Source organism: Arachis ipaensis, chromosome B07 (genome assembly GCF_000816755.2).
Source record: "Arachis ipaensis cultivar K30076 chromosome B07, Araip1.1, whole genome shotgun sequence".
Taxonomy (NCBI): domain Eukaryota; kingdom Viridiplantae; phylum Streptophyta; class Magnoliopsida; order Fabales; family Fabaceae; genus Arachis; species Arachis ipaensis.
In genome coordinates this window covers 66260421-66270481 of record NC_029791.2, presented here as the reverse complement: position 1 = coordinate 66270481, position 10061 = coordinate 66260421, and the positions used below count along the sequence as shown (strand labels likewise).

At 39.2% G+C, this 10061-nt stretch overlaps 1 non-coding gene across 1 annotated transcript; it reads left to right on the top strand.

Moving 5' to 3' along the window:
- TRNAC-GCA lies at positions 2556–2626 on the top strand. Its single transcript has one exon. It is a non-coding gene; the product is annotated as a tRNA-Cys (tRNA).

The following is a 10061-nucleotide window of genomic DNA, read 5'->3' as shown; positions in this document are numbered from 1 at the left end:
GAAGCCTCAACAAGGCTTCAATAATAATGGTGGAAGAAATAGGTTTAGCAATAGCAAGCCTTTTCCAACATCTTCTCAGCAACAAACAGAGAATTCTGAACAGAGCTATTCTGGCCTGGCAACCATAGTCTCTGATCTATCCAAGACCACACTAAGTTTCATGAATGAAATAAGGTCCTCCATTAGAAATTTGGAGGCACAGGTGGGTCAGCTGAGTAAGAAGATTACTGAAACTCCTCCCAGTACTCTCCCAAGCAATACAAAAGAAAACCCCAAGAGAGAGTGCAAGGCCATAACCATGACCAATATGGTCGAACCTGGAGAGAGTGAGGAGGATGTAAGTCCCAGTGAGAAAAGCCTCATGGGACGTCCTCTGGACAGAAAGAAATTTCCCTTTGAGGAACCAAAGGAATCAGAGGCTCAAACAGAGACCATAGAGATTCCATTGAACTTCCTTCTGCCATTCATGAGCTCTGATGAATATTCTTCCTCTGAAGAGGATGAAGACATCATTGAAGAGCAAGTTGCTAAGTATCTAGGAGCAATCATGAAGCTGAATGCCAAGTTATTTGGTAATGAGACTTGGGAGGATGAACCCCTCTTGTTCACCAATGAACTGAGTGCATTAATGAGGCAGACATTACCTCAGAAGAAACCGGATCCCGGAAAATTCTTCATACCTTGTACCATAGGCACCATGACCTTTGAGAAGGCTCTGTGTGACCTGGGGTCAGGGATAAACCTCATGCCACTCTCTGTAATGGAGAAACTGGGAATCTTTGAGGTACAAGCTGCAAGAATCTCACTAGAGATGGCAGACAAATCAATGAAACAGGCTTATGAACTAGTAGAGGACGTGCTGGTAAAGGTTGAAGGCCTTTACATCCCTGCTGATTTCATAATCCTCGACACTGGGAAGGATGAGGATGAATCCATCATCCTTCGCAAACCCTTCCTAGCCACAGAAAAAGCTGTGATTGATGTTGACAGAGGAGAGTTGGTCCTTCAGTTGAATGAGGACTACCTTGTATTTAAGACTCAAGGGTCTCCTTCTGTAACCATGGAGAGGAAGCATGAAAAGCTTCTCTCAATACAGAGTCAAACAAAACCCCCACATTCAAACTCTAAGTTTGGTGTTGGGAGGCCACAACCAAACTCTAAGTTTGGTGATGAGAGACCCCAACCCTGCTCTGATTATCTGTGAGGCTCCATGAGAGCTCACTGTCAAGCTATTGATATTAAAGAAGCGCTTATTGGGAGGCAACCCAATGTTATTTAATTATATCTATCTATTTTCCATTGTTATTTTATGTTCTTTTTAGGTTGATGATCATGTGAAATCATAAAAATAACTGAAAAATCAAAAACAGAATGAAAAACAGAATGAAAAAATTGGGTTGGGCCAATCGGTCCGCCATCGGTGTGCACCGGTCGGCTCGTCCCTTCTGCCAGTGATGCACTCCTGGCCTTAACTGCCCGGGTCGTGCCTCTGGTGCTGTTACTTTAAAGAAATTAGAGTGCTCAAAGCAAGCCTACGCTCTGTATACATTAGCATGGGATAACATCATAGGATTCCGATCCTATTGTGTTGGCCTTCGGGATCGGAGTAATGATTAAGAGGGACAGTCGGGGGCATTCGTATTTCATAGTCAGAGGTGAAATTCTTGGATTTATGAAAGACGAACAACTGCAAAAGCATTTGCCAAGGATGTTTTCATTAATTAAGAACGAAAGTTTGGGGCTCGAAGACGATCAGATACCGTCCTAGTCTCAACCATAAACGATGCCGACCAGGGATCAGCGGATGTTGCTTTTAGGACTCCGCTGGCACCTTATGAGAAATCAAAGTCTTTCGGTTCCGGGGGGAGTATGGTCGCAAGGCTAAAACTTAAAGGAATTGACGGAAGGGCACCACCAAGAGTGGAGCCTGCGGCTTAATTTGACTCAACACGGGGAAACATACCAGGTCCAGACATAGTAAGGATTGACAGACTGAGAACTCTTTCTTGATTCTATAGGTGGTGGTGCATGGCCGTTCTTAGTTGGTGGAGCGATTTGTCTGGTTAATTCCGTTAACGAATTCCTTTTATAGCAGTCCTATTTATTCGGTACAGAGCATGTCGTAGTCAATTTTCAATTTCTATTGAATTTATTTTTTCAAGGAAAACTTCTTTCAATTATGGAAGCACGAGAATCTTATTTCAAATTCTGGTATATACGTATCATATGCAGAATACGGATAAGATACCCGATAGATATTATCTCTGTAACAATTTCTAGTTATATTCTAGGGTTTAAATATACTGACAGTTACTGTTATAATTAAAATGGAGAAGGTTTTTTGAATAAAAAAAGCAATATTGATAAATTATGTATCAAATTTCATTTCTTTTTTTCTCATAACGACAAAACCATCTTCTCATTTCGATTTCAAGAATTGTTCAGGAATTGTATAGTTAACGGTTCCATTTTGTCCTTCCATTATTGCGTTTGTCGATCAAAGTGCATATCTCTTTTTCAATAAAAAAAGGGTATTCTCATATATATATCGTTTTGGCGGCATGGCCGAGCGGTAAGGCGGGGGACTGCAAATCCTTTTTCCCCAGTTCAAATCCGGGTGTCGCCTGATCGACAAGAGAATTGAATTTTGACTTTTTAATTAAAAAATGAGAGAAAAAAAGAATTTATCTGTAATGTTTTTCGACTCTACTAGAAATCTGATCAAAACTTGTTTGATGTTCTAATAGAATTTATTGAATTGTTTCGTGTTAATATAATAGTTTTAGTGCAAAATCGAATCCCCCCTTTGACTTTGTACCAGCGATTTAAATAAATATATATAGTTATTATAGTTTCTAGTATTCTCAGTGATTAGATTAATACCAAAAAAAACAAACAAGAATTAGTGAACAATAGTAAAATAATTCCTTCATAGTGATATTTTTTATAGAGATAGGAGAAAAAATTCACATGGATATAGTAAATCTTGCTTGGGCTGCTTTAATGGTAGTTTTCACATTTTCCCTTTCTCTCGTAGTATGGGGAAGAAGTGGACTTTAAAGGTACGACTAATTGGGGTGGGGGATCCAACTGTATCAATTGTTTTCTAGCTGGGTTATTAAATTTTTCTATTGAATATTTTTTATTTCATTTCCTTTTAATTAATACCATACCAATTCCTTTAATTCAAATATATCCGCATTTCGGAAGTCTATTTTATTTGAGTGGTGTAATGTATTCTATGCATAATAAATACAAAATACTCTGTCAATCACCCAAATAGTGAAATTATTACCTTATTCTTGTTAAGGGGATGAAAAAAAGATAGGAAATTTTTTCCTATTCCAACCTAATTCTTCCTAAGATTTCTATTTAGATGAACTGGCTCTTACCAAAGTTATATATCGAAAATGAGTAACCGCGGAACTCCCTTTAACACCCCGTTTCCCTTTTTTCCCCTTTTCTTTTTTCAAAGTTGGATTTCTAAGTTCTTTATTGAACTCATTTATTTGCAATCATGGTTAAACCAAAAAGTTATTGAAAAAAATTGAAAACAAAGATTCTTTTTAGTTTAGTAAAAAAAAATAGGAAAAAGATTCATTATTTTAAAGATGTTTTTCCTATTCTTTTTTACATCTCTCAAGTAATCTTTTCTATTTTTTTACCAAATAGCTCACCCTGGAGGAAGAGCTTACTGGAGTTTAAACGCCAGTAAGAGTAGCAGAATGGGCGTTAAACGCCCAGTCTGGCACCATTCTGGGCGTTTAACGCCAGAAACAGGCACCAGACCGGCATTTAACGCCAGAACAGAGCATCTAATTGGCGTTTAATGCCAAGAATGGGAGAAAAGCTGGCGTTAAACGCCAAAAACAAGCAGCAACCTGGCGTTTAATGCCAGAAGTGCACTCTAAGGGCATTTCGCACGCCTAAATGGAGCAAGAATGCTAAATCCTTGACCCCTCAGGATCTGTGGACCCCACAGGATCTCCACCTACCCTACCTCTTCTTCTCTCCTCTTCACACCCTTTCATAACACTCTTCCCTAAATACCCTTCACCAATCACCTCCATACCTCTTCCCCAAATACTATTCACCACTCACATCAATCAACTCTTCCCCAAAACCCCACCTACCTCCAAATTCAAAATCCTTTTCCTCACAAACCCAACCCTAATACACGAAACCTAACCCTTCCCCCACCCCTATATATACCCCTCAACACTACCTCATTTTCACACATTACAAACACTTCTTCCTCCCTTGGTCGAATACACTCTTCCCCTCCATCTCCTCCATTTTCTTCTTCTTCTACTATTTTCCTTCTTCTTTTGCTCGAGGATGAGCAAACATTTTAAGTTTGGTGTGGTAAAAGTGTTGCTTTTTATTTTTCCATAACCATTAATGGCACCTAAGGCCAGAGAAACCTCAAGAAAGAGGAAAGGGAAGGCAATTGCTTCCACCTCTGAGTCATGGGAGATGGAGAGATTCATCTCAAAGGTCCATCAAGACTACTTCTATGAAGTTGTGACCAAGAAAAAGGTGATCCCTGAGGTCCCTTTTAAGCTCAAAAAGGGCGAATACCCGAAGATCCGACAAGAGATTAGAAGAAGAGGATGGGAAGTACTCTCCAATCCTATACAACAAGTCGGAATCCTAATGGTTCAAGAGTTCTATGCAAACGCATGGATCACTAGGAACCATGATCAAAGTATGAACCCGAATCCAAAGAATTGGCTTACATGGTTCAGGGGAAATACTTAGATTTCAGTCCGGGAAATGTAAGGTTGGTATTCAACTTGCCAATGATGCAAGAAAATTCACGCCCTTACACTAGAAGTGTCAACTTTGATCAAAGGTTGGACCAAGTCCTCATGGACATATGGTTGGAGTTCATCCAACGCTCTATCATTCCTACTAGCAACCGATCCGAAGTAACTGTGGATCGGGCCATCATGATCCGAAGTGGAAGTTCATGAGATTATACCTCAAGAACTCTACAAGGTGGCTGACAAGTCCTCCACTTTGGCAAGGTTAGCCTTTCCTCACCTCATTTGTCACCTCTGCAATTCAGCTGGAATTGACATAGAGGGAGACATCCTCATTGATGAGGACAAGCCCATCACTAAGAAAAGGATGGAGCAAACAAGAGAGCCCACTCATGGACCTCAACAAGAGCATGAGGAAATTTCTCATCATGAAATCCCTGAGATGCCTTAAGGGATGCACTTTTCTCCACAAAAATATTGGGAGAAAATCAACACCTCCCTAGGAGAATTAAGTTCCAACATGGGACAACTAAGGATGGAGCACCAAGAGCACTCCATCATCCTCTATGAGATTAGAGAAGATCAAAGAGCTATGAGGGAGGAGCAACAAAGGCAAGGAAGAGACATAGAGGAGCTCAAGAACACCATTGGTTCTTCAAGAGGAAAAAGACGCCACCCTCACTAAGGTGGACCCATTCCTTAATCTCCTTATCTAGTTAATTTTTTCTGTTTTCGTTCTCTATGCTTTATTTTTATTTATGTTTGTGTCTTATTACATGATCATTAGTGTCTAGTGTCTATGGCTTAAAGCTATGAATGTCCTATGAATCCATCACCTTTCTTAAATGAAAAATGTTCTAAAAATAAAAGAACAAGAAGTACATGATTTCGAATTCATCATTGAGCTTAGTTTAATTATTTTGATGTGGTGGCAACACTTTTTGTTTTCTGAATGAATGCTTGAACAGTGCATATTTTTTTGAATTTGTTGTTTATGAATGTTAAATTTGTTGGCTCTTGAAAGAATGATGAAAAGGAAAAATGTTATTGATAATCTAAAAAATCAAAAAATTGATTCTTGAAGCAAGAAAAAGCAGTGAATAACAAGGCTTGCGAAAAAAAATGAAATGGCGAAAATAAAAGAAAAAGAAAGAAAAAGAAAAAGCAAGTAGAAAAAGCCAATAGCTCCTTAAACCAAAAGGCAAGAGCAAAAAGCCAGTAACCCTTTAAACCAAAAGGAAAGGGTAAAAAAGATCCAAGGCTTTGAGCATTAATGGATAGGAGGGCCCCAAGGAATAAAATCCTGGTCTAAACGGCTAAACCAAGCTGTCCCTAACCATGTGCTTATGGCGTGAAGGTGTCAAGTGAAAAGCTTGAGACTGAGCAGTTAAAGTCGAGGTCCAAAGCAAAAAAAGAGTGTGCTTAAGAACCCTGGACACCTCTGATTGGGGACTTTAGCAAAGCTGAGTCACAATCTGAAAAGGTTCACCCAGTTATGTGTCTGTGGCATTTATGTATCCGGTGGTAATACTGGAAAACAAAGTGCTTAGGGCCACGGCCAAGACTCATAAAGTAGCTGTGTTCAAGAATCAACATACTGAACTAGGAAAATCAATAACACTATCTGAATTCTAAGTTCTTATAAATGCCAATCATTCTGAACTTCAAAGGATAAAGTGAGATGCCAAAACTGTTCAGAGGCAAAAAGCTACTAGCCCCGCTCATCTAAATTGGAGCTGAGTTTCATTGATATTTTGGAATTTATAGTATATTCTCTTCTTTTTATCCTATTTGATTTTCAGTTGCTTGAGGACAAGCAACAATTTAAGTTTGGTGTTGTGATGAGCGGATAATTTATACGCTTTTTGGCATTGTTTTTACATAGTTTTTAGTATGATTTAGTTAGTTTTTAGTATATTTTTATTAGTTTTTAAATAAAAATCATATTTCTGGACTTCACTATGAGTTTGTTTGTTTTTCTATGATTTCAGGTAATTTCTGGCTGAAATTGAGGGACTTGAGCAAAAATCTGATTCAGAGGCTGAAGAAGGACTGCAGATGCTGTTGGATTCTGACCTCCCTGCACTCGAAATGGATTTTCTGGAGCTACAAAAACCCAATTGGCACGCTCTTAATTGCGTTGGAAAGTAGACATCTAGGGCTTTCCAGCAATATATAATAGTCCATACTTTGCCGAGTTTTGATGACGCAAACTAGCGTTTAAACGCCAACTTCCTGCCCTATTCTGGAGTTAAACGCCAAAAATAGGTTAGAAATCAGAGTTAAACGCCAGAAACAGGCTACAACCTGGCGTTTAACTCCAAGAAGAGTCTCTACACGTGAAAGCTTCAATGCTCAGCCCATGCACACATCAAGTGGGCCCCGAAAGTGGATTTCTGCACTATCTGCACTTAGTTACTTATTTTCTGTAACCCTAGCTACTAGTTTAGTATAAAAACTACTTTCAGAGATTTATTTTGAGATCCAGTTTTCATATTTCGAAACTGAGACCATTGTACATGTTTGGAGGCTGGCCTCACGGCCATGCCTAGACCTTTTTCACTTATGTAGTTTCAACGGTGGAGTTTCTACACCCCATAGATTAAGGTGTGGAGCTCTACTGTTCCTCATGAATTAATGCAAAGTACTATTATTTTTCTATTCAATTTAAGCTTATTCTTATTCCAAGATATTCACTCGTACTTCAACCTGATGAATGTGATGATCCGTGACACTCATCATCATTCTCGCCTATGAACGTGTGCCTGACAACCACTTCTATTCTATCTGCAATAGCTTGAGCGTTTATCTCTTTGGCTCCTGGTTCAGATCAGAGTCTTCATGGTATAAGCTAGAATTATTGGTGGCCATTCTTGAGATCCGAAAAGTATAAACCTTGTCTGTGGTATTCCAAGTAGGATCCAGGATGGGATGACTGTGATGGCATCAAACTCACGAGTGCTGGGCGTAGTGACAGACGTAAAAGGATCAACGGATCCTATTCCAATATGAGTGAGAACCGACAGATGATTAGCCGTGCGGTGACAGTGCATTTGGACCATTTTCACTGAGAGGACGGGAGGTAGCCATTGACGACGGTGATGCCCAACATACAGCTTGCCATGGAAAGGAGTATGAATGATTGGATGAAGGCAGTAAGAAAGCAGAGATTCATAAGGAACAAAGCATCTCCATGTGCTTATCTGAAATTCTTACCAATGAATTGCATAAGTATCTCTATCTTATTTTATATTTTATTTATATTTTAATTATCAAAATCCCATAACTATTTGAATCCACCTGACTGAGATTTACAAGGATGATCATAGCTTGCTTCAATCCGACAATCTCCGTGGGATCGACCCTTACTCACGTAAGGTTTATTACTTGGACTACCCAGTGCACTTGCTGGTTAGTTGTGCGAAGTTCTGAAGAAGAATTGAGATTATGATAGTGCGTACCAAGTTTTTGGCGCCATTGATATCACAATTTTGTGCACCAAATCCCATTATTGCTTTTTAGATGGTTATACAGGTTACTTTCAAATTCATATAGTTCCTGAAGATCAGGAGAAGACTACTTTTACATCTCCCTTTGGAACGTATGCATATAAGAGAATGCCTTTTGGCTTATGTAATGCACCTGCTACTTTCCAAAGATGCATGATGAGTATCTTTTTAGATCTTATTAAGAACTGTATGGAAGTATTTATGGATGATTTTAGCGTTTATGGTGATTCATTTAGCCTTTGCTTGGATAGTTTAGCTAGAGTATTAGACAGGTGTATTAGTTCAAACCTTGTATTGAATTTTGAAAAGTGTCATTTTATGGTAAAACAAGGGATTGTTCTAGGACATGTTGTCTCCAAAACTGGTATTTCCGTAGATCTAGTAAAGGTAGATGTCATTTCTAGTTTACCTTACCCCTCCTCCGTGAGGAAAGTCCATTCGTTCCTCGGCCATGCAGGTTTATACAGGAGATTCATTAAGGACTTCAGTAAGGTAGCATTACCTTTATCCAGACTGCTGCAGAAAGATATTGAGTTCGAGTTCAGTGAGGATTGCATGCAAGCATTTGATAAGCTGAAGATCGCCCTGACTCAAGCTCCAATTGTAAGAGGACCAGAATGGAGCCAGCCATTTGAGATTATGTGTGATGCCTCCAACCATGCAGTAGGAACGGCGCTGGCTCAGCGTGAAGGTAAGGATCCTTTCGTAATTGCTTATGCATCTAAGACCTTAGACGCTGCTCAGTCTAATTACACTACTACTGAAAAAGAGCTTATTGCTATTGTTTTTGCTCTGGATAAATTCCGAGCCTATTTACTTGGTACTAAGGTGGTAGTGTACTCAGACCATGCAGCTCTAAAATATTTATTAGCTAAAAAAGAGTCCAAACCAAGGTTGATACGTTGGATACTGCTGCTGCAAGAATTTGATTTAGAAATTAAGGATAGGAGTGGTAACCAGAATTTAGTGGCAGACCACTTGAGTAGCCTTGAGCACATTAAGGATGACTCCGCTCCTATCAATGATAGCTTGCATGCAGTATCTGAAGTAGTTCCTTGGTATGCACCTGTAGCTAATTATCTAGTTAGTCATACTTTCCCTCTCAATTTTACTAAGTATCAGAGAAACAAGCTGAAAAGTGAGTCCAAATATTATATATAGGATGATCCATATTTATGGAGGTGTGGTGCTGAGCAGGTAATTAGAAGGTGTGTACCTCAAATAGAATTCTAGTCCATTTTAGAGGCCTACCACTCTTCTGAGAGTGGAGGACATTTTGGCCCTCAAAGAACAGCTAGAAAAATCTTAGACTATGGATTCTAGTGGCCTACTCTTTTTAAAGATGCTGCTGAATTTTGTAAATCTTTTTCCCCATGCCAAAGGTTTGGTAATATATCCAAGAGGGATGAGATGCCTCAACAGATTATGCCTTTCTGTGAAATTTTTGATGTTTGGGGCATTGACTTCATAGGTCCATTTCCAAACTCTAATGGTTACCTTTATATACTGTTAGCTATAGATTATGTTTCTAAACGGGTGGAAGCAACTCCTACCATATTATTTGTCACTTTGGATCACCATGAGCAATCGTGAGTGATGAAGGCACTCACTTTTGTAACAGAAGACTAACAGGATTACTGAAGAAGCATGGGATAGTTCACAAAGTAGCAACAACTTATCATCCCCAGACCAATGGACAAGAAGAAGTGTCTAATAGAGAAATAAAGTGTATTCTGGAGAAGATAGTGAAGCCTCATAGGAAGGACTGGAGTGCCAGGCTATAAGA